The sequence below is a fragment of the Somniosus microcephalus genome, chromosome 6 (assembly GCF_052327205.1).
Source record: "Somniosus microcephalus isolate GS21.2 chromosome 6, FLI_Smic_1.0, whole genome shotgun sequence".
Taxonomy (NCBI): Eukaryota; Metazoa; Chordata; class Chondrichthyes; order Squaliformes; family Somniosidae; genus Somniosus; species Somniosus microcephalus.
Genome location: NC_140992.1, coordinates 134,990,094 through 135,014,627, shown reverse-complemented (window position 1 = coordinate 135,014,627; position 24,534 = coordinate 134,990,094). Strand labels below are relative to the sequence as shown.

Genomic DNA, 24,534 nt, shown 5'->3' with positions numbered 1-24,534 from the left:
CGCTCCAATCACCTCCGGGGGCGATAGAAGCCAAATGGTACAAGGGAGGCGATAAAACTTTACGCTCGGCCAATACCGAATTTCTCCCCCACAGAATCATAGAATGATAGAGCACAAAAGGAAGCCATTCAGCCCTTGGTGCCTGTATCAGTTCTTTGGTAGAGCTATCCAATTAATCCCACTCCCTTGCGCTTTCCCCATAGCCCTGTAAATTTGCTCGCTTCAGGTATTTATCCAATTCTCTTTTGAATGTTACTATTGAATCTGCTTCCACCACCCTTTCAGGCAGTGCATTCCAGATCACAACAACTGGCTGCGTAAAAAATGTTTCCTCATGTCGCCTCTGTTTCTTTAGCCAATCACCTTAAATCTGTGTCCTTTGGTTACTGACACTTCTGCCACTGGAAACAGTTTTGCCTTATTTACTTTATTAAAACCTTTCATGATTTTGAACACCTCTATTAAATCATCTCTTAACCTCCTCTGCTCTAAGGAGAATAACCCCAGCTTCTCCACATAACTGAAGTCCCCCAACCCTGGTACCATTCTAGTAAATCTTTTCTGCACCCTCTCCAAGGCCTTGACACCCTTCCTAAAGTGTGGTGCCCAGAATTGAAAACATTACTCTAGCTAAAACCTAACCAGTGATTTATAAAGGTTTAGCATAACCTCCTTGCTTTTGTACTCTATGCCTCTATTAATAAAACCAAGGACCCCGTATGCTTTTTTAACAGCCTTCTCAACTTGTCCTGCCACCTTCAAGGATTTGTGTACATATAGTCTCCCGGTCTCTCTGTTCCTGCAACCCTTTTAAAATTGTACCATTTAGTTTATATTGCCTCTCCTCATTTTTCCTACTAAAATGCGTCACTTCACACTTCTCCATTAAATTTAATCTACCATATTTCTGCCCATTTCACCAGTCTGTCTGTCCTCCTGAAGTCTGTTACTATCCTCCTCATTGTTTACTACATTTTCAATTTTCGTATCATCTGCAAACTTTGAAATTGTGCCCTGTGTGCCCAAGTCTGGGTCATTAATATATGTCAGGAAGAGCAGTGGTCCTAATATCAACTCCTGGGGAACACCACTGTATACTTCCCTCCAGTCTGAAAAACAACCGTTCACCACTACTCTCTGCTTTCTGTCACTTTGTCAATTTTGTATCCATGCTGCAACTGTCCCTTTAATCCCATGGACTTTAAATGTGCTAACAAGTCTGTTATCTGGTAACCTGTCAAACGCCTTCTGAAAGTCCAAATACCCTGATTCCCTTTTTTAGACCTCCTCTATACTTTCTATATTCAGCTTGGTCAAGGCCTATTGTCCAACTGCTGCAGTGGCTGAGGTCAGCTAACACAGCACAGTTGCCAGCATTTTCTGTTTTCATTACAGCCAAAGACCAGGTATGGACCCTGGGAGCTTCTTGGTCGATTGAATTGCTGCCTAATGATAAATCCCGATCTTGTTTAATTTCCACCGATTGCACAGATTCTGGACTTCCGGATAAGGATGTTGCACTTTTGGCCAAATTTCCTCTTCCCATTTTGCACAAGATTTTTGGAGATAGAATTCGGACCCAGTCATCAGTCAAACTGAAGTTGTGGGTTCAAGTCCCTACTCAGGACCTGAGTGCACAACCCGGGCTGACCCTTCAGTGCAGTACTGAGGGGAGAGGCATCTGTCAGATGAGGTGTTAAACTAAGGCTCTACCCACCTGCCGGTTCAGGTGGTTGTAAACGATCCTATTTGAGGAAGAGCAGAGAGTTCCCTCCAGTGTCTGGGCCAACATTCATCACTCACCAACACCACTAATTAACTGGTCATTCATCTCATTTGCTGTTTGTGGGACCTTGTTGTGAGCAATCAGCTGCTGCATTTCTCCACATAGCGATATTGACTACATTGAAAAAAAAAATGTCATTGGCTGTGAAGCGCTTTAGGAGGTCCCGAGTTTGTGAGAGGCGCTATACAAGTGCAAGTTCTGTAGGATAGAGTGTACCTGTAGGATTTAATAAACATTATTAAGATTATATAACCATTATTAAATAACTATAATATGTGAAATTGTATGTTAAAAACCTAAAAAGCCTGTATAAAATGACGAATGGCTGAGACCAAATCATGATGGTAAAATTAAGCCAACATTATGTTAACTGCGAGAATAGTGCTGAGGTAGTGTAGATTTTCTGTTATGTTAAAAACAAAGAGACAGTGAAGGACAAAACATAGATAATGAGCTATGGGAAAGGCAAAAGAACTCTGTCATAATTCATGGGAATGTAAAAGTTCTCAGAGAAAAGCTCACAGCAGAAAAAGGGAATCATAAACCGTACTTGTGAAGGTCAGAATAGCCCAAGCAGCTGCAAATTGCTATGTATTTTTAAAAAGGGGGAAAAAAGCCAATAAAGGAACACTGAAAGCAGCACGAAACTGGAAGATGAGAAGCTTCAGTCAACAGAACACAGCAAGAGATAAAGAGACCGCGCCACAGTCACTCGGAAGGAACGCCGGGGTTCAATGAACAAACTGTGACTACCTTCTTGTTCAGTATTACTTCTTTGTACTGGATGTTTAATGCTTAATAAACCTGTTTTACTGATACACAATATGCCTGTACCCAGACTGGTTTGTGTAGTCACAGACTGTTTTACTGATACACAATATACCTGGACCCAGAGTGGTTTGTGTAGTCACGGACTGTTTTACTGATACACAATATACCTGTACCCAGAGTGGTTTGTGTAGTCACAGACTGTTATACTGATACACAATAAACCTGTACCCAGAGTGGTTTGTGTAGTCATGGACTGTTTTACTGATACACAATATACCTGTACCCAGAGTGGTTTGTGTAGTCACGGACTGTTTTACTGATACACAATATACCTGGACCCAGAGTGGTTTGTGTAGTCATGGACTGTTTTACTTCTTCTTATCGTGTCCACGGACAGTCTATACATAGCCCAGCCAGAACTGGACACATTTTTGCGCCTTGTTGTTGAATTCGGCAAGATCTGCAACAGTGCAGGGTGTAATGATATCAGCAAATAGTGATGGTATTTGCCTGTTTGATTATGATGCCTTACCAGCATATTTGCCTGATTGATTACTTATGCCTGACCAGCAGAGGGCATGTGACAGAGACAAGCAGTTTAGTTTTAGTTTCGCTTTAGATGGATTTCTAACATGATGTCTCCTGTAATGCTGAAAAAAGAGTTGAACATACTTTAGATAAAAACTCATTCTCTTTCATGAATGTGTCATCATTGAACCCACATACAAATCAATATATGGTGTCAGAAGTGACTGAAAGAGATGAAGAGAAAAAATCTGAAGTTAAATCAGCTCTCCACATATTAGCAAGCCAAAAGAGAACATCGTTACTTACCATTGGAGAATAGCTAACGAAGTGAAAAATGGAAGGTTTACACCCACCCGCGAAGCTTCAGTTGACAGGTAATGTGGCTGAAAATTGGAGGAGATTCAATCAACGTTTGGAGTTGTATTTATCAGCAATCGGAGCTGACGAGAAAAGTGATAAAATGAAAGCGTCACTGTTCTTACATGTCGTGGGTGATGAAGCGCTGGAGGTGTATAATAACTTCACATTCGCTGCTGATGGAGACAAAATGAAGCTAGATAAAATAATGGAACAGTTTGAGGCCTACTGCATACCTAAATGTAACGTGACGTTTGAGAGGCACAAATTTTTCACATGTGTACAGAAAACGGGTGAGACTATTGATCAGTATGTGACTGAACTGAGAAACCGAAGCAAAACATGTGAATTTGGGGGACTGACAGACTCGCTGATAAAAGACAGACTGGTGTGTGGTATTCCAGATAATGGTCTAAGGGAAAGACTGCTAAGAGAGCAAGATCTAGACCTGGGAAAAGCCATAGCACTGTGTAGGGCTACAGAGACTGTGAAGTCGCAGGCAAAGGAGCTGTTCAGTGACAGTAGCTGCAACGTGGATGCAGTGAGAACGAACGGACACAAACCGTTTAACAAAAAAAGCGCCAATGTGAAAAAAGAGGCGTGGCCAGCGAACAAAAATGAAAGAGACAATCGAAAGACATGTAGTCGATGCGGTACACAGCATCCACCAAAAAAGTGTCCAGCATATGGTAAAAAATGCAATAGTTGCAACAAAAACAACCATTATGCCCGTTGCTGTAAGAACCAAGCGCAACAAAGCAAGGTCCATGCAGTAGATGAAAGCGAGATAGAGGAGTTCAATGTAGATGTTGTGTCTGAAAACAAAGAAGAAAAAAGAGACTGGATGTTGACACTAAAAGTGAATGACATACACATTCCATTTAAATTGGATACTGGAGCACAAGTTAATGTGATATCAGAGACGGATTTTAAGAAAATTAGACCCAGATCAAAGATACATGGAATCAAAGTGAAAGTGACAGGATACTCAGGTACTAATATACCAGTGAAAGGAAAATGCATTGTCAAAGTGACACACAAGGACAGAGAGCACACGCTAGCATTAATCATGGTGCCAAAGGATGTGCAGGCCATACTAGGTTTAATAGCCTGTGAGAGACTGAACCTGGTAAAGAGAGTCCTCATTGTGGAAAGCGAAGGAGAGACAGTCTATGATGAACTCATGAAAGAGTACAACGACCTATTTAAGGGTCTAGGCTGCCTTCCAGGAGAACACACGATCAGAGTAGATAAAAGTATGCCAACGGTCATACATCCATGCAGAAAAGTTCCGTTTGCTCTTCAAAAGCAACTGAAGGCAGAGTTGGACAGGATGGAAAGCCTGAATGTGATTCAGAAGATAGATGAGCCAACTGAGTGGGTGAGTTCCCTCGTCGTAGTGGACAAAAAGAATGGAAAGCTCAGAATTTGCCTGGATCCAAGAGATCTAAACAGAGCAATAAAGAGAGAGCACTTCAAGCTTCCTACACGTGAGGAAATCATGTCACAGTTTGCAAATGCAAAGTATTTCAGCAAGTTAGATGCATCATCAGGATTTTGGCAGATGAAATTGGACGAGGCAAGTTCAAGACTGTGCACGTTCAACAGTCCATTTGGCAGATACAGATTCCTAAGGTTACCATTTGGCATTGCCTCAGCTCCTGAAGTGTATCACAAAACTATCCATATGATCTATGAGCACCTGGAGGGAGTTGATACATCAATGGATGACATCATAGTATGGGGAACCACGAGAACTGAGCATGACGAGAGACTGAAAAAAGTGCTGGAAGCAACAAGGAAAACAAACCTGAAGCTGAATAGAGAGAAATGCCAGCTCGGGGTGACAGAACTGACATTCATGGGAGATACCTTAGCAGTGAGGGCATCAGACCAGATCCCAGAAAGGTGTCCGCCATTGGGAATATGCCAAAGCCACAATGCAAAAAAGACGTGCAGAGGTTTAATGGAATGATCAATTACATGGGTAAATTCATATCCAACCTCTCAGAAAAGATGGCGCCACTGAGAAGACTAACTGAAAAGAACATAGAATGGGAATGGAATCATGAGCATGAGAAGTCATGGAGCGATCTAAAGAAACTGCTCACAGAGGAACCAGTTCTGAGGTTTTATGACCCAGCGAGATCCATCAAGAGATCATCAGATGCATCACAGAGTGGGCTCGGTGCCGTTCTTCTGCAAAAATATGACTACTGGCAACCTATTGCATATGCATCGCGCTCAATGACAGACGCGGAGACGCGATATGCTCAAATAGAAAAGGAGCTACTCAGCATCACATACGCCTGTGAAAGATTTCACCAGTTTGTGGCAGGACAAGCAACCAGTGTAGAGACTGACCATAAGCCCTTGATTGCATTGTTCCAAAAGCCACTAAATAGCTGTCCGCTTAGAATACAAAGAATGATGATCAGGCTGCAACGCTATACACTGAATGTTGCGTACACACCGGGTAAGCTGATGTATACAGCAGACACGTTGTCCAGAGCTGTTGACCCAAGTGAGCCCGCAAACACCAAAATGGATGAAAAAGTGAACGCCTACGTGGACATGATCACAAGTGCACTGCCCATAGCAGATGCAAAAATGGAGCTCATAAAGACTGAGACAAACAAAGATGAAACAATGAGACGACTGAGGAAAAGCATCTTGGATGGATGGCCCAACATGAAGCAAGACTGCTCACCTGACATAGCAGAGTACTGGAACTGCAGGGAGGAACTATCAGTGGTCGAAGACATCATCTACAAAGGAAGTAAAATAGTTATCCCAAAGAGTCTGAGAAAAGAGATGCTAAAAAGGATCCATGGAGGACATCTGGGAATCGAAAAGTGTAAGAAAAGAGCACGAGAGGTGATGTACTGGCCACGAATCAACCAAGATGTGACAAATGAGGTGTCAAACTGCACAATATGCCTGAAATATCGAGCAAGCAATCCGGTAGAACCACTAAAACCACACCCAGCACCAGACAGACCTTACCAGAAGGTAGGCGCTGACCTATTCGTATGTCAAGGGAAGGACTATCTTGTAGTCACACAGAATCACAGAAACCCCACAGTGCAGATAGAGGCCATTTCGGCCCATCGAGCCTGCACCGACACATATCCCACCCGATCCCCGTAACCCCTACACCAACACATATCCCACCCTATCCCCATAACCCCACGTATTTAATCCCCCTAACACTAAGGGTCAATTTATCATAGCCAATCAACCTAACCCGCACATCTTTGGACTGTGGGAGGAAACCGGAGCACCCGGAGGAAACCCACGCAAACACAGGGAGAATGTGCAAACTATTACTCCCTGTATCCAGAGGTTTGTAGACTGCACACCACCATTGCAGATGCTGTGATAACATGTATGAAAGCCATATTCTCCAGACATGGCGTGGCAAGCGAGGTCTTCACAGACAACGGACCCCAGTTTTACAATGCAAGTTTCCGACACTTTGCCAAAGAGTGGGACTTTGTCCACACAACGTCAAGTCCTCACTTTCCACAGTCCAATGGACTAGTGGAAAAATCGGTCCAGACAGTGAAAAGACTGATGTACAAGGCAAAAGACAGTGGAACTGACTTCTACCAGAGCATGCTTGTATACCGCACAACGCCGCTCGAGTGTGGTATGTCACCAGCCCAACTCCTTATGGGACGACGGCTAAGGTCAAACCTACCCATCCCGGAGAACCTCCTGAAAACAAAAGAGGGGGAGAAAGTGAGGAAGTTCAAAGAACAACAGAAAGAAAAGCAAAAGTACTACTATGACAGAGGAACACAAAACCTACCTGAACTCCACACTGGTGACCAAGTAAGGTTCAAAGACAAAACAAACATATGGACTCAGAAGGGAACTGTCCTGAGTGAAGTTCAACCAAGATCATACACCATTCAGACGGATGAGGGTGCTGTTCTGAGAAGAAATCGTCGCGATCTTCTCATGGGACCAGCCACAGCAAGTCAAAAGACTGATACTGTTGATCAACCTGATCACACAGCAGGTCAAAAGGCTGATACTGTTGAACAGCCTGATCACACAGCTGAGAAAACATCATCTGAGGCAACAACTCAGATTCAAGGACAATCAATCAGAAAATCCTCAAGACACATGAAGCCTCCGGAGAGACTCATAGCAAATTTAAGGACTATTGTTATAGAAGGAAGTAATGTTATCTTATTCTTTCTTCAAGTTCTAGTGTATTTACATATTTCATGTGAACACACAAAGCAAGGTTAAAAAACCTTGATCATGATAATGATAATGTAAGTTCATTAAGTGTTACAGTTAAAATGCAGATTAATACAAAGAAAACATGTTGTTAGTTAAAAGTAAAATACTTTTGTTTTAAGAAAGGGAGATGTAATGATATCAGCAAATAGTGATGGTATTTGCCTGTTTGATTATGATGCCTTACCAGCATATTTGCCTGATTGATTACTTATGCCTGACCAGCAGAGGGCATGTGACAGAGACAAGCAGTTTAGTTTTAGTTTCGTTTTAGATGGATTTCTAGCATGGTGTCTCCTGTAAGGCTGTTAACCAGAGTTGAACAAACTTTAGATTAAAAGACATTCTCTTTCATAAATGTCTCGTCATTGAACCCACAAAAAAATCAATACACAGGGTTCCTCCAACGATGGACATTGCAGGAGATGTTGCATAGTCTGTGCCTCAGTTCCACATTCACAAGTTGTCGGGCTGGTTGAATATCCCCATTTGCTTAGTGACACCTTGGAGCAACCTACACCGGTCCTAAGTCTGTTAAGGCACTTCCAGGTTGCCCAGTTGCAATTAGCTCCTGAGGGAAGGCTTTCATCAAGTAAAATTTCCATCGCTGGGGGTTGTTCAAGACTGGCGAGCCGGTCTTTCCACACAGCGATGCGGGCTTCAGATGAGGTTGATTGTAATGGAACAACACTGTTCATAAAGCTCTTTCTTGACTTTAGGCGGCTGGGTGTAGGTGTATGACAATGCAGAGGGTGTCTCTCATCTGATGTTTGACGGAGTCGTTCTTTCTTGCTGGCCACCGTTCTTCTTATAGCAGAGGGAGCGATACCCGCCAGGATATATAGGCTGTTGGTGTTTGTTGGTTTTAAGCAACCTGTGATAAATCGGCAGCTTGCATTCAGAACGGCATCCATCTTCTTGGCATGAGTAGACCTTTCCCATGCAGGGCAGGCGTATTCGGCAGTGGAATAGCAAAGAGCAAGTGCACTGGTTCGCAATGTTTTCGGGCTTGTTCCCCATCTTGTGTTAGTGAGCTTATTCAGGGTGTTGTTTCGTACGCTCACTTTTGCCTTTGTCTTCTCGATGTGTTTCTTGAAGGCGAGGCATCGGTCAAGGGTGACTTCTAAGTAGGTAGGGTGCTCGCAATGCGTCAGTGTTGCTCCACACCAGGTTACTTTCAGCTGGCGTTTGGCTTCACGGTTTCTGAGGTGGAATGCACAAACTTGCGTCTTTGATGGGATTGCGCGAAGGTGGTTTTCTTCATAGTAGTTTGTGTAGTCACAGACTGTTTTACTGATACACAATATACCTGGACCCAGAGTGGTTTGTGTAGTCACAGACTGTTTTACTGATACACAATATACCTGGACCCAGAGTGGTTTGTGTAGTCACGGACTGTTTTACTGATACACAATATACCTGTACCCAGAGTGGTTTGTGTAGTCATGGACAAATTAATTCAGAGCTTTTGAAAGCTATAGTTCTTTCTTACTGCACACTGGAAGAATGGGCACCTGGGTGAGCGATCAGGAGGCAGCCAGGGCCTGACTGCCCGCGGCACAGGACCGAGCATAAGTTACTCCCTTCAGGAGGGGATCGGAGAAAAGGGGCGGAAATCAGAAATAAATGTGTGATTTAAAATTAGGTTAACTCTAGAATTTCAATACTGAGTGATGTGTCTCAATTATTCCGAGACTCGAAGTTAGCAGAACAAAAGTAAGGCTTTTATTAACTTAGAACATAACACGTAAACTAGAGAGATGTCTTCCTTCAGGAGGCTGATGCCCGACTGACTTAGATTACAAAGGAGCCAGGTATGGGCGGAGCTCTGCACACAACCAATTCCAGCACATTCCAATACATAATACATGAGGACTGGGGGAAGAGAAAAGACACAGAAAGCAGGCAGTTACAAGACACAGAAAACAGGCAGTGATGAATGGAATATATTTCATCACATTCACCCCTTCTATAGATTTAGTCTGTTCGGGGGTTTGATAGTCCTCTGCGACCGACGTGGCTGTTGTGGTGCCGCGGGTGTCGGCTGGGTGTCCCCGGTAGCCTCCTGGGTCTCTGCCGGGGGTGCCGCCGGGGTTGTTGAAGGGGTAGTTGGTGGGGGTGCCGTTGGTCGATGTTCTTCCGGGGGTGATGAAAGAGTAGTGGGTGGGTAAGGGTTGCTGTGATCGTCGTCGCTGCTATTGCCGTGGTTGTTGTCGATGCCGGCTGGGGCGACGTCTTTTATGGACACGGTGTCCTCCCTTCCGTCGGCGTGCCGGACATATGCGTATTGGGGGTTGGCGTGGAGTAGGTGTACTGGCTCCACGAGAGGGTCCGTCTTGTGGCCCCTCACATGCCATCGCACGAGTACCGGACCTGGGGTGGAGAGCCATGACGGCATGGATACGCCTGAGGTGGATTTCCGGGGAAAGACAAACATTCGTTCATGAGGCGCGGCATTAGTGGCCGTACACAATAGCGACCGTATCGAATGGAGCACATCCGAGAGGACTTCCTGCCAGCGGGAGATAGGGAGGCCCTTGGTCCTTAGAGCTAGAGTGACTGCTTTCCACACTGTCCCGTTCTCTCGCTCCACCTGGCCGTTACCCCGGGGGTTGTAGCTGGTGGTACGGCTCGTGGCGATCCCCTTGGACAGCATGTACTGGCGTAGCTCTTCACTCATGAAGGACGCCCCCCTATCCGTGTGGATATAGCTCGGCATACCGAACAGGCAGAACAGGCTGTTGAGGCATTTAATGACCGTGGCGCTGGTCATGTCTGGGCAGGGGAAGGCGAATGGGAAACGGGAGTATTCGTCCACAATGTTCAGGAAGTAAACATTGCGGTCGACGGACGGGAGGGGGCCCTTGAAATCTAAGCTGAGCCGCTCGAAGGGCCGTGTAGCTTTGATTAAGTGGGCTCTATCTGGGCGGTAGAACCGAGGCTTGCACTCAGCGCAAGTGCGGCAGTTCCTGGTCAGAGACCGAACTTCCTCATTCGAGTAGGGTAAGTTACGGGACTTTATGAAGTGGAACAGCCGCGTGACCCCTGGGTGGCAGAGGTCGTTGTGGAGGGTCTGTAGCCGATCCTCGGTGGCGCTGGTACACATCCCTCGTGAGAGGGCGTCAGGGGATTCGATAAGGGCCCCTGGCCGGTAAATGATGTCGTACTCGAAAGTGGAGAGCTCGATCCGCCACCTAAGAATCTTATCATTTTTAATCTTCCCCCTCTGTTTATTGTTGAACATAAACGCTACCGACCGCTGGTCGGTAAGTAGGGTGAAGCGTTTGCCGGCTAGGTAGTGGCGCCAGTGGCGCACTGCCTCCACGATGGCTTGGGCCTCCTTTTCCACGGAGGAGTGTCTGATCTCGGGCCCTTGGAGGGTCCTCGAGAAGAAAGCTACGGGCCGCCCTGCCTGGTTGAGGGTGGCCGCCAAGGCAAAGTCGGACGCATCACTTTCCACTTGAAATGGAGTGTTCTCGTCCACTGCCTGTAGCGTGGCCCGCTCAATATCCTGCTTAATGCTTTTGAAGGCGGCGTGGGCCTCAGCAGAGAGCGGAAAAGAGGATGCTTTCAAGAGGGGGCGGGCTTTGTCGGAGTAGTTGGGGACCCATTGGGAATAGTAAGAAAATAACCCCAGGCACCTTTTCAGGGCTTTGGGAGTGTTGGGCAGGGGCAGCTCCCGTAGGGGGCGCAATCGGTCGGGGTCTGGTCCGATTTCCCCATTCTCCACCACGCTGCCCAGTATGCAGAGGCGCGTGGTGTTGAAAACGCACTTGTCCTCGTTATAGGTGAGGTTGAGTTTTTGTGCGGTTTTCAGGAACCTCTCTAGGTTCGAGTCGTGATCCTGCTGGTTGTGACCGCAGATGGTGACGTTGTCGAGGTAGGGGAAGGTTGCCTGCAAGTGGTGGTCATCGACCATGCGATCCATCTCCCTCTGAAAGACCGAGACCCCGTTCGTCACCCCAAAGGGGACTCTGAGGAATTGGTAGAGGCGTCCGTTCGCCTCGAAGGCGGTGTACGGGCGGTCCTCTGGTCTGATAGGGAGCTGGTGGTACGCTGACTTGAGGTCGATGGTGGAGAACACCCGGTATTGGGCGATTTGGTTCACCATTTCTGATATGCGGGGTAGCGGGTAGGCGTCTAGTAGGGTGTACCTGTTGATCGTTTGACTATAGTCGATCACCATCCGTTTCTTCTCGCTACCCCTTACCACTACCACTTGGGCGCGCCACGGGCTGTTGCTGCGTTCAATAATGCGCTCTTTCAGGAGCCTGTCTACCTCGGTCGCGATAAACCGCCTGTCCTCCCAGCTGTACCTCCTGCTTTTGGTCGCTATTGGCCGGCAGTTAGGGGTAAGGTTCGCGAATAGCGAAGGCGGCTTTACCTTCAGGGTAGCCAGACCGCACACTGTGAGGGGCGGCTGGGACCCACCGTACTTGAGCGTGATGCTTTGGTGGTTGCACTGGACATCCAAACCCAAGATCACGCTCGCACATAGATTCTTCATGATTAATACTTTAAAATTATCATACACAGTTCCGTTAACGCACAATTGTACCGTGCAGTAACCCAGAATGGTCGATGTCTGGGTTTTATCGGCCATAGAGATGGTACCCTGAGCAGGGACCACCTTTAGGGAGAGTTGTTGTGCCAGTTCAGGGTGGATAAAACTCTCCGTGCTTCCACTGTCAATTAAGCATTTAACCCGGCACCCGTTTACCTCGATGTCCACCATTGATTTGGATAGCGGATGCGGCCTGGTCTGGTCCACTGTGACCGATGCCACTGTAAGGCCCTGATCGAGACAAGATGGCGTCCACGCTGTCTGCTCATAAGATGGCGGACCCCACGAGGTCGGGCAAGATGGCGTCCAAGATGGCCGCTCCCACGGCGCACACGCGGCGGTGGCGGGTTTTCCGGCGGTTGGTTTTCCGGCGGGGTTCCCGCTGCACACCTTCCCGAAGTGCCCCTTCTTACCGCACTTAAAGCAGGTGGTGCCTTTCGCCGGGCACAGGTTTCTGGTGTGCTTTGGCTGCCCGCAGAAGGAGCAGTTGGGTCCTTGACGCGTCGCGGCTGTCGTAGGGCTTCTGGGGGGAGAGCTGGGCCCCGCCGGTGTCGGGCTGCCGGGCGGGGAAGATGCCTTCCAAGATGGCGGCGCCCTCGGCGCACACGTGGCGGCATGGGCGGCGCGGGCTGAAGAGTAGGCGTCCGAGTTTCTCTGGGCCATCTCCAGGGACCGCGCGGTGTCCGCAGCCTGTTTCAGGTCCAACTCCGTTTTTTCCAGCAGTCTTTGCCGGATGTGAGTGGAGCTGAGGCCTGTGATAAAGGCATCGCGAACAAGCTCGTCGGTGTACACTGCGGCTTTTACATCTCGGCACTTACAGCCCTTGCCAAGCTTTTTCAGGATGCTTAGGAACTCCTCCACCGATTCCCCAGGTCGCTGTGCGCGAGTAGCGAGTAGATGCCTAGCATACACCTCATTCGTAGGCTGCTGGTAATGCGCCTTTAAGATGTTGCAGGCGGCCAGGTACGTATCGGCGTCTTGGATGAGGGGGTAAACCCGGTGGCTTACCCAATTCCGTAGCATTCCGAGTCTCATCTTCGCAGTGTCCGTAGCGTCTTTGACGGCTGCGGAATTGTCCAGGAAGAATTCCATACAGTCAAACCAGTGTCCGAAGCGTGCTGATGCGTCCGGAGCATGTTGATCCAAATCCAAACGTTCGGGTTTCAGGAGTTGATCCATAGTGTTGAAAATTTAAGTTAATAAAATTGATGTGCCTCAATTATTCCGAGACTCGAAGTTAGCAGAACAAAAGTAAGGCTTTTATTAACTTAGAACATAACACGTAAACTAGAGAGATGTCTTCCTTCAGGAGGCTGATGCCCGACTGACTTAGATTACAAAGGAGCCAGGTATGGGCGGAGCTCTGCACACAACCAATTCCAGCACATTCCAATACATAATACATGAGGACTGGGGGAAGGGAAAAGACACAGAAAGCAGGCAGTTACAAGACACAGAAAACAGGCAGTGATGAATGGAATATATTTTATCACACTGAGTCCAGGATATATGAACAGAAGGTGACATTTGAAATTAGTGTCAGCCGCCTACAATCCCAGGTCAAACCAGTTTTGCTGGTTTGCTGCAGCTAACGTTGAAGATTTCAATGTGAAACAAAAAACAGAAAATGGTGGAAACGTTCTGTAGGAACATCCTTCTGTGGCTAGGTTCAGGTTCATTATTAGGACAAGAGTAGAACGGGTTTTACTCTGTATTTAACCCATGCTATACCTGGAATACTCAACGAGACAGTGCAAATTAGTTACCCTGGAGTTTGGGATGCTTGATGTAGAGGAAGCTTTACAGCATGTACCTAAACTCAGAGTACTTGACACCAACACTTGTGAGAAAAAGAGTTACAAATACAGCTCAGACACCCCATCTCACAGAGTACAAAAATAAATAAAAAGAGGACAATTAGATGCACCATTCTCCTCACAAGATCGGTCTCCCAAAGATAAAGAATGGTATCCAATTGATTCTTGCCTGACCAGAACACACACACACACATAGAAGGATATGCTGATGGGGTGAGATGAAGAAGGTTGGGAGGAGGCTCGTGTGGTGCAGAAACACCAGCACAGGCCTGTTAGGCCGAATGGCCTGTTCCTGTGCTGTAAATTCGATGTAATTCCATGCAACATCACGCAACACTGGGTGGTGCTGTTCCAAGGAGCAACATTTTCCTTTTACAGAACTTCTGCTGGGAACAGTAATTTGACTTTTCAGAAGGTCTCAATCAACAATTGTTCCCTAGTAACATGAATCATGCAAATAAGCGAGATATTAAACAACAAGTAGAGGATATTTCCCTAGAGCTGGTGATTTGCTTAGGGAGAGATAGGCATACAACATTGCTGCATTAACAACAGCAATAAGTTCCGAGAGAACTGCACCAAACACACTCCTTGCGCCCCTCTCCATTACAGGCCCCTCCAGGAGCCATGTGCCAAGAGTGTAATGATGCACTGTGCCCACACACTCCCAATATTACAACGTCCTGTGGGCCCTGTATAGCCCAGCAATAACCCGTGCTCCTTGTAGTAGTGCAATAGTGCCTTATGGCACTGAGTAATCCCTGGCGCTTAAATTGCACGGTGCAAAGATTTGTTTGAAACTATTTGTATAAATTCCTTTGTCTGTTATGTTAACAGAGGAATTAAGCTGTTTACACACCATGTAATTGATAGAATCTTACAGCACAGCGGGAGGTCATTCAGCCCATCGTGTCTGTACCGGCTCTTTGAAAGAACTATCCAATTAGTCCCACTCCCCCTGCTCTTTCCCCGGAGCCCTGTGTCCCAAACTAACAACCCCCCATGCTGTAAAACAGACTGCATTTCAGTGCAGTACTGAGGGGTGGCAGCACTGTCAGAACTGCGGAGGGGTGAAATACATCTTCGGCAGTGGCGCAAAACGGCAAGAGCGAAGCAGCAACCCGGTTTACTCTCTGCCTGATGCTCTTTTTCATTTAAGTAAATCGAGCAGAGTGTGAACCTGGCTATATAATCTGTCTCTGTATAAAATCCTGATTCTCTATCGCCCGCTTTGCGCGGTCACCCACGATGTCCATCACCCTCGCTGTCTTTCGGATGAGATGATAAGTCAAGGCCTCATTGGAACAATGCCATGAACAGGCAGATAAGAGTAGAGATTTCTCACCAAAAACTAATCACCTGCTCGTTCATCTCATTGGTGTTTGTGGGACCTTGCTGTTTGCAAATCGGCTGCTGTGCTTGCCTACATTACAATAGTGACAACACTTAACACAGGAGGCCATTAAGCCTCTCGAGTCTGTTCTGCCATTCAATCAGATCATGGCTGGTCTGTATCTCAACTCCATTTACCCGCCTTAGCTCCAGATCCCTCGATACCCTTACCCAACAAAAATCTATCGATCTGTGTCTTGAAAACTCCAATTGTCCCCCAGCATCCACAGCCTGTTGAGAGTTCCAGATTTCCATTACCCTTTGTGTGGAAAAGGTGCGTCCTGATTTTCCTCGTAAATGGCCTAGCACTAATTTTAAGATTATACCCCCTTGTTCTAGATTCCCCCACCAGTGGGAATGGTTTCACTCTAACTACTCTGTAGTGTATGTACCTTTAAGGGGAGAACTACTTTTTACAGCTCCTGTATACTGTAGTACCGGCAGTGACCACACCTGTATATAAACCCTGAGTAGGGATTTGTACTGTTAGTTTTAGAGGAACCCTCATCCAGTAAACACCTGTTGATTGTTCCTCTGCAGTCTCTGTCTATTTATTGAAGGACACCATACAGCAAGATTCACGGATTTAACATTGGCGACGAGTCAATTCGAACCTACCTGCAACTCTGCAGAAGGCGGCCGATTCCAGGGGCATGGGCGTCGACCATCCGGCGGAGACTCCAGCGAGACAGGCTGGCAGCAGGTACAGCGCAGACCCTTCCCGGACGGCAGCGGCTGGAGCCGACCGACGGCACAGGGGAAGGCCAAGCAGCGTCGACAGTGTAAGAGAGAGAGGGTAGAGCGCATGGGGCGCAGCCGGGGCTCAGGACCGAGCGGCGTCAACGAGAGAGGCGCGCAGGAAAACGCGCAGAGCGCGGCCGGTGTACAAGGGCTGAGCAGCGTCCGCGGGGGAAGAAAGGAAAGCACGGCAGACGCCATTTGAGCCGCAGCGGAGAAGAAGGGAGAGCGCGGGATACGCCATTTTTGAGCTGCAGCGGAAGCAGAAAGGAAAGCGCGGGAGACACCATTTTGAGCCGGCGGAGAAGAAGGGAGAGCGCGGGAGACGCCATTTTGAGCCGGTCTAACCACACCCAAAAAAAAAAAATGCCGAAGAGTGGCAGTATCACAGCGTTCGACAATGAAGTCGAAGATTGGACGACATATGTCGAACGCATTGAAGTATACTGCAAGGCGAATTTAGTGCCAGATGACAAGAAAGCGCTGGTATTGTTGAATTCAGTGGGTGCAAAAACGTATGGCTTACTGCAAAACCTAGTAACCCCAGAGAAACCAGCGGAAAAGAATTTTGAAAACATAGTGTCAATCCTACAGGACCACTTAAACCCCACACCGCTGCTGATTGCAGAAAGATTTAAGTTTCACAAAAGGAACCAGCATAAAGATGAAAGTAATGCTGAGTATTTAACGGAACTGCGCAAGCTATCGAAACACTGCCAGTTTGGAACGGGACGAGCAGATACTTTAAGGGACAAGTTCGTGTGTGGGCTTCAAAGTGAAGGAACCCAGAAACGGCTTCTATCAGAAAAGGATCTTACGCTGGACAAGGCTTTCAGCATTGCAGTATCACACGAAGCAGCAGCACGGGGCGCGGCTGAGATACAACGGAGACCGCAAGAATATGGCACAAATGAAATGTCATACGGAACAGTGAAGTGCTATCGCTGTGGCAGAACAACACACGACCATAAGGAATTCTGGTTCAAGGACCAAGTGTGCAGACAGTGTGGAAAAGTAGGACACATAGCAAGAGTCTGCAGGTCGGAAAAGAAAACCAGCAGCAAGAAATCTCCACAGGAGAAGTACAAGAAGGTACATAAGGTGACGGAGAGTAGTTCAGACAAACAGAAAAGGGATACAGACTCCCGAAGCAAGGAGCTGGGTTGTCTGAAACTACATAATGTGATCAAAATGGAGGATCACCAAACTATCTGGGTCACGCTCAAGATAGCCGGAGTCCAAGTGAAAATGGAATTGGACACAGGATCAGCCCTAACAGTCATAAACCGAAGGGACTACAAGCGGCTATTCTCACATATACCCTTGAGAGATACAGAGATCGTCTTGAAGACGTACACGGGGCAAAAAGTCTACCCCAAAGGAAAAATAAGGGTGAACGTTATATATAACGGCAAGGAAACACCAAAAATGGACCTATAAGTATTGCCAGAGGGAGGACCACCACTACTAGGACGTGAATGGATCCGGAAGATACAGCTAGATTGGCATTCCATACAAGCACTGACTGTAGATGCCAAAAAGGATGACGACGTCACACCTGGGCGACTGTCAAAAATGCTAACTGATGCACAAGAAGTGTTCCAGGAGGAACTCGGAACAATAAAAGGCATAACAGCGACGATCAAAATAGAGGAAAATGCAAGCCCAAAGTTTTTTTTTTTTTTTTTGTTTTTTTTTAAGGCCAGACCGGTGCCTTATGCGATCCGCCCAGCTGTCGAAGCAGAGCTGGAAGGTTTGGAACGTTCAGGAGTACTGTCCAAAGTGGACTGGAGCGAGTGGACTACACCCATCGTTCCTGTAATGAAGAGGTCATTGAGTAATACGCCTGGGGAACCAAAGAAGGTTCGCATCTGTGGGGACTTCAAGGTGCCAGTGAACCCAGTCCTTCACACAGTACAATATCCGCTTCCGCGGATTGAAGATATTTTTGCCTCGCTATCTGGAGGGAAACGCTTCACTAAGATTGATCTGGCCCAGGCGTACCTGCAAATGGAGGTAGAAGAAGCCTCAAAACAGTACCTCACGATCAACACTCATAAAGGTCTCTACCAATACAACCGGCTGGTGTTCGGGGTAACATCAGCTCTGGCTATTTGGCAAAGGGCAATGGATCAAGTCCTGCAAGGGATTCCAGGGACCCAGTGTTATTTGGATGACATCCTGGTCACGGACGAAAATGACAGTGATCACCTCGCCAACCTGGAGCAGGTGCTCTCTAGATTGAAGGAATATGGGCTCCGAGCTAATCGCCACAAATGCGAGTTTTTCCAGAAGCAGATCTCGTATTGTGGCCATGTTATTGATGAAGAGGGGTTACATAAGTCCCCTGAAAAGATTGAGGCAGTAGTCAAGTCTCCAGCACCGGAAAATGTGTCACAACTGAGGTCGTTCCTCGGGCTGGTGAACTATTACCATAAGTTCTTGCCAAATTTGTCTACCGTACTACACCCACTGAACACCCTACTGCAAACGGGGGTACCATGGAAGTGGAATGACGAATGTAAACGAGCTTTCCAGAAGAGCAAAGAATTGATCACGTCAAAAGAGGTGTTGGCTCATTTCAACCCAGCACTACCAATTAGGTTGGCATGTGATGCATCACCCTATGGCATTGGAGCGGTGCTGTCGCACAAATTCTCGGACGGCTCAGAGAGGCCAATAGCCTTTGCGTCATGATCACTAACCTCAGCCGAGCGTAACTACGCCCAGATTGAAAGGGAGGCCCTCAGCCTAGTGTGGGGAGTGAAAAAGTTCAACCACTATCTGCACGGGCAGAAGTTCACCTTGCTGACTGACCACCAACCACTTGTCTCCATCTTTAAGCCAAAGAAGGGCGTTCCGGTGATGACTGCGCAATGGCTACAAAGATGGTCCCTTTTTCTAGGGGCGAGCCAATATGAAATAGAGTATAAGGGCACGAAACAGCATGGAAACGCTGATGGGCTATCACGCCTGCCACTGCCTACTGCAGAGGAAGCACCAGCAGTGGACCCTGTCGAAATATTTCATTCGACTATAATTGAACGCTTGCCTGTAACTAACGCTGATATAGAGGAGACCCGAAATGACCCGACACTGTCTCGGGTGTATGACTTGACGGTGAAGGGATGGCCAACACATGGCGACTCACTGTTGCCAGCATTCTCATGCAGAAGAGAACAGCTGTCAGTATGCCAGGGGACCTTGATGTGTGGATCCCGAGTGGTAATTCCACCCAAGTTAAGGGAGAGAGTGCTCAATGAGCTTCACGAAGGCCATCTGGGAGGGGTGAAAATGAAAAGCCTTGCTAGGGCTTATGTGTGGTGGCCGGGGATCGATCAGCAAATCGAGGACCTGACCAAGAGCTGCTCAGGATGCCAGAAGGTCCAAAATGCACCACCACATGCCCCTCTACACCCATGGGAGTGGCCCTCATCTCCATGGCAACGGGTGCATATTGATTTTGCTGGTCCATTCATGGACTCAATGTTTTTAATCGCTGTGGATGCGCACTCGAAATGGCCTGAGGTGATCAAAATGTCCTCCACCACCACGGAGAAAACTATTGCAGTCCTACGGACCATTTTTGCCAGGAACGGCTTGCCAGAGCAGATTTGCTCTGATAACGGACCACAGTTTGTGTCTGAGGAGTTTCGAAGATTTATGAAGAGGAATGGGGTAAAGCATTACACATCCGCCCCGTATCATCCAGCCACAAATGGATTGGCTGAGAGGTTCGTACAAACCTTTAAGAAAGCAGTAAGGGCCATGTGTGATGACGACATTCCACTGCAGCACAAGGTGGACAATTTCCTGTTAGCCTACAGAAATGCGACACATGCAGTCACCAACCAGACCCCGGCCATGATGTTCTTTAACCGAAGGTTGAGATCTCGTATGGATTTGCTCAGACCAAATGTACGAAGAGATGTTGAGAATAAGCAATTCCAGCACATCAATGAGAAGCCGACAAGGAGCTTCAATGTAGGGCAACCAGTCTTGGCCCGCGACTACCGAACAGAGAAATGGCAACCAGGAACGATATGCACACGGCAGGGGCCACTAATGTACACAGTGGATGTTGGGGAGAACATTGTGAGACGCCATGTTGACCAGATCCTAGAGTCACAGGAACGAGTCAACCCCATGTCTCGCCCATACGTACCTGGTGATGAACCCGACATACCGGTAGGTAGCATGTACCCCAGAAACAGTAGCATCGGAAGCTGATGACCCATCCGACGACAGGGGGGCCAGAATCGCCTCAGCACCAAGAGCAAGACACTCAGGAAAGGCGCTATCCAGAAAGGATCAGGAAGCCTCCCCAAAGCCTGAATTTATAAATAGACTATTTTCAGCTGATGTTGCATGTTAAAAGTGTTAATTGTAATTAGTTGATATTTAATTGTTAAATGAATGTTATGGTACTGTTAATCTAAAAGGGGAGGAATTGTAGTGTATGTACCTTTAAGGGGAGAACTACTTTTTACAGCTCCTGTATACTGTAGTACCGGCAGTGACCGCACCTGTACATAAACCCTGAGTAGGGATTTGTACTGTTAGTTTTAGAGTAGCCCTCATCCAGTAAACACCTGTTGATTGTTCCTCTGCAGTCTCTGTCTATTTATTGAAGGACACCATACAGCAAGATTCACGGATTTAACATACTCCACCAAAATTAATTGGCTGTGAAGCACTTTGGGACATCCTGAAGATGTGAAAGGCGCTATATAGAAACATAGAAGATAGGAGCAGGAGTAGGCCATTCGGCCCCTCGAGCCTGCTCCGCCATTCAATGAGATCATGGCTGATCATCCAATTTCAGTACCCTGTCCCTGCCTTCTCTCCATATCCCTTGATCTCTTTAACCTGAAGAAATATATCCAACTCCTTCTTGAATATATTTAATGAATTGGACTCTACTGCCTTCTTTGGTAGAGGATTTCACAGGTTCACCACTCTCTGGGTGAAGAAATTCCTCCTCATCTCTGTCCTAAATGGCTTACCCCTTATCCTTAGACTGTGACCCCTGGTTCTGGGCTCCCCGACCATCGGGAACATCCTTCCAGCATCTAGTCTGTCTAGTCCTGTTAGAATTTTATAAGTTTCGATGAGATCTCCTCTCAGTCTTCTAAACTCCAGCGAGTACAAGCCCAATCGACTCAATCTCTCCTCATACGTCATTCCTGCCATCCCAGGTATCAGCCTGGTGAATCTTCGCTGAACTCCTTCCATGACAAGAACATCCTTCCTCAGATAAGGCGACCAAAACGGCACACAATACTCAAGATGTGGTCTCACCAAGGCCCTGTACAACTGCAGCAAGACATCCTTGTTCCTGTACTCAAACCCTCTTGCTACGAAGGCCAACATATCATTTGCCTTCTTAACCGCCTGCTGCACCTGCATGCTTACTTTCAGCGACTGGTGCACAAGGACGCCCAGGTCTCGTTGCACTTCCCCTTTTCCCAATCTATTACCATTCAGATAATAATCTGCTTTCCTGTTTTTGCCACCAAAGTGGATAACCTCGCATTTATCCACGTTATATTGCATCTGCTTCTGCCCAATCACCCAACCTGTCCAAATCATACTGGAGTTTCTCGGTATCCTCCTCACAGCACACACGCCCACCCAGCTTTGTGTCGTCTGCAAACTTGGAGATATTACATCTAGTTCCCTCATCCAGATCATTAATATATATTGTGAATAGCTGGGGTCCAAGGACCGCTCCCTGCGGTACCCCACTAGTCACTGCCTGCCACTCGGAAAAAGAGCCGTTTATTCCAACTCTTTGCTTTCTGTCTGCCAACCAGTTCTCTATCCAAGTCAATACCTTGCCCCAATCCCATGTGCCTTAATTTTACACGCTAATCTCTTATGCGGGACCTTATCGAAAGCCTTTTGAAAATCCAAATACACCACATCCACTGGTTCTCCCTTATCTATTCTACCAGTTACATCCTCAAAAAATTCCAGTAGATTAGTCAAGCACGATTTACCTTTTGTAAATCCATGCTGACTTTGTCCGATCCGGCCATATAAATGCAAGTTCCTTCTTTCTTCTAAACCTGTGCCCTGTAATAACAATAACCACTGTCCCCAGAAAAACAAGCTCTGTGCCTCTCTGTATAAAATATCCATTGCTTTACACACTAATAATCTGTGCCCCTTGTCTCATAATGCACTGTGCCCCTGGTTTAACAGTGCTCTGTGCTTTATGCAATAGCAATACTTCTCCTGCCTCCCTATGTAGGACATCCTTGCCTTGCATAACAATAATTGGTCTCCCTGTATAAAAGCTCAGTATATCCCGTATAACGCTATCCTGCTAAAATACATTCTCTGTTTACTCCACATAAAACCCTATGCTCCTTCTGCTCTGTAACAGAGCTCAATGTATAATCAGAGACTTTAAGATGCTTTAAGAACATAAGAAATAAGAGCAGGAGTAGGCCATACGGCACCTCGAGCCTACTCCGTCATTCAATAAGATCATGGCTGATCATAAACCTCAACTCCACTTTCCAGCCCGATCTCCATATCCCTTGATTCCCCTAGAGTCCAAAAATCTATCAATTTCAACCTTGAATATACTCAAAGACTCAGCATTCACAGCCCTTTGGGGCAGAGAATTCCAAAGATTCACAACCCTCTGAGTGAAGAAATTCCTCCTCATCTTGGTCTTAATTGGCTGTCCCCTTATCCTGAGACTATGCCCCCTAGTTCTAAACACTCCAGCCAGGGGAAACCTCTCAGCATCTACCCTGTCAAGCCCCTTTGATGCTTTAACAATTACATTTTTCAAATGATTTGTTTTCTTCAAAAAAGGTATTTTTGAGCAAGTAGTCCTTCACAGTCCTCGCTTCCTAACCATAATATAGGGAGAAGCTATAGAAAGTTCCCCATTCTACCTGCTCCAGTATCACTTCCTAACCTAATCCACCCAACAGATTTCCAACTTATTAATAATAATAATAATAATAATAATCAACTTTATTGTCATTGTTAGTGCACAAGTGCAGTACAACGAAATGTAGGCTTGCGGCTCCCGAGAGTGTACATTTAGATTAAGACATTTAAGCATTCATCATTCATTTGGCTTGTAATACATTAACATAAACATAAACATAATAAAGTGCATTGTCAGATGTGCAGGCTTTAGAGTTTATTTGTGGAGTTCAGTAGGATGACAGCCCTGGGAAAGAAGCTGTTCCTAAATCTGGTCGTTCGGGTGCGAATGCATCTGTAGCGTCTCCCAGATGGCAGGAGGGCGAACAGACTGTGGCTGGGGTGGGTAGGGTCTTTGATGATGGTCCGTGACCTCCGTAAACAGCGTTTCTGGTATATGTGCTCTATGGTCGGTAGCCGGGTGCCAGTAATGCGTTGGGCAGTTTTGACTACCCGCTGCAGGTCTTAGCTCATCCATCGCAGCTCCCGAACCTGCTTTCTCCACTGCAGCTTTCTCATCTGTATCCTCGATCAACCTCCTGCCTAAGGTGCAGATATGACCTTGCAGATCATATCTTCTCAACGAACCTCATTGTTCACAGCTCCTCAGCCTACTTCCCACATCATAGCTTGTATTTATATAGCACCGTTCACAGCCTCAGGACATCACAAGTCATATACAACAAATTAAATACTTTTGAAGTGTAATCACTGTGGTAACGTAGGAAACATGGTAGCCAATTTTCACACAGCAAGATTCCACCAGCAGCAATTAAATAAATGCCCAGATAATCTGTTTTAGTGAAGTTGGTTGAGAGATAATTATTGGGCTCCCCTGCTCTTCTTCGAAATACTGTAGTGCCATGGGATCTTTTATATCAACCCAAGAAGGCAGACGGGACCTCGGTTTAATATCTCATCTGAAAGACAGCACCTCTGACAATGCAGTATTACCTCAGTACCACACTGGAGTGTCAGCCTGAATTATGTGCTCAAGTCTCTGGAGTGGGACTTGAACCCATAAACCTTCTGACTAAGATGCAAGAGTGCAACCACCTCGGACACTGACCCCCAACCTACCACCTCTGACACTGACCCCCGACCTACCACCTCTGAAACTGACCCCTGACCTGCCACCTCTGAAACTGACCCCCGACCTACCCTCGCCCACTCCCCCCCGACCTACCCTCTCCGACACGGCCCCCGACATACCCCCTCCGACACTCCCTCGACCTACTCTCTCCGACACGCCCCCCGACCTACCCCCTCCGACACTCCCTCGACACTCCCCCCGACCTACCCCCTCCGACACTCCCTCGACCTACTCTCTCCGACACGCCCCCCGACCTACCCCCTCCGACATGGCCCCCGACCTA

General features: G+C 47.1%; 1 protein-coding gene across 3 annotated transcripts in view; it reads right to left on the bottom strand.

The window, feature by feature from the left end:
- Window positions 1-24,534, bottom strand: part of LOC147116091 (anoctamin-7-like) — a 201,937-nt gene that overhangs the window by 147,481 nt on the left and 29,922 nt on the right. The window lies entirely within an intron of this gene.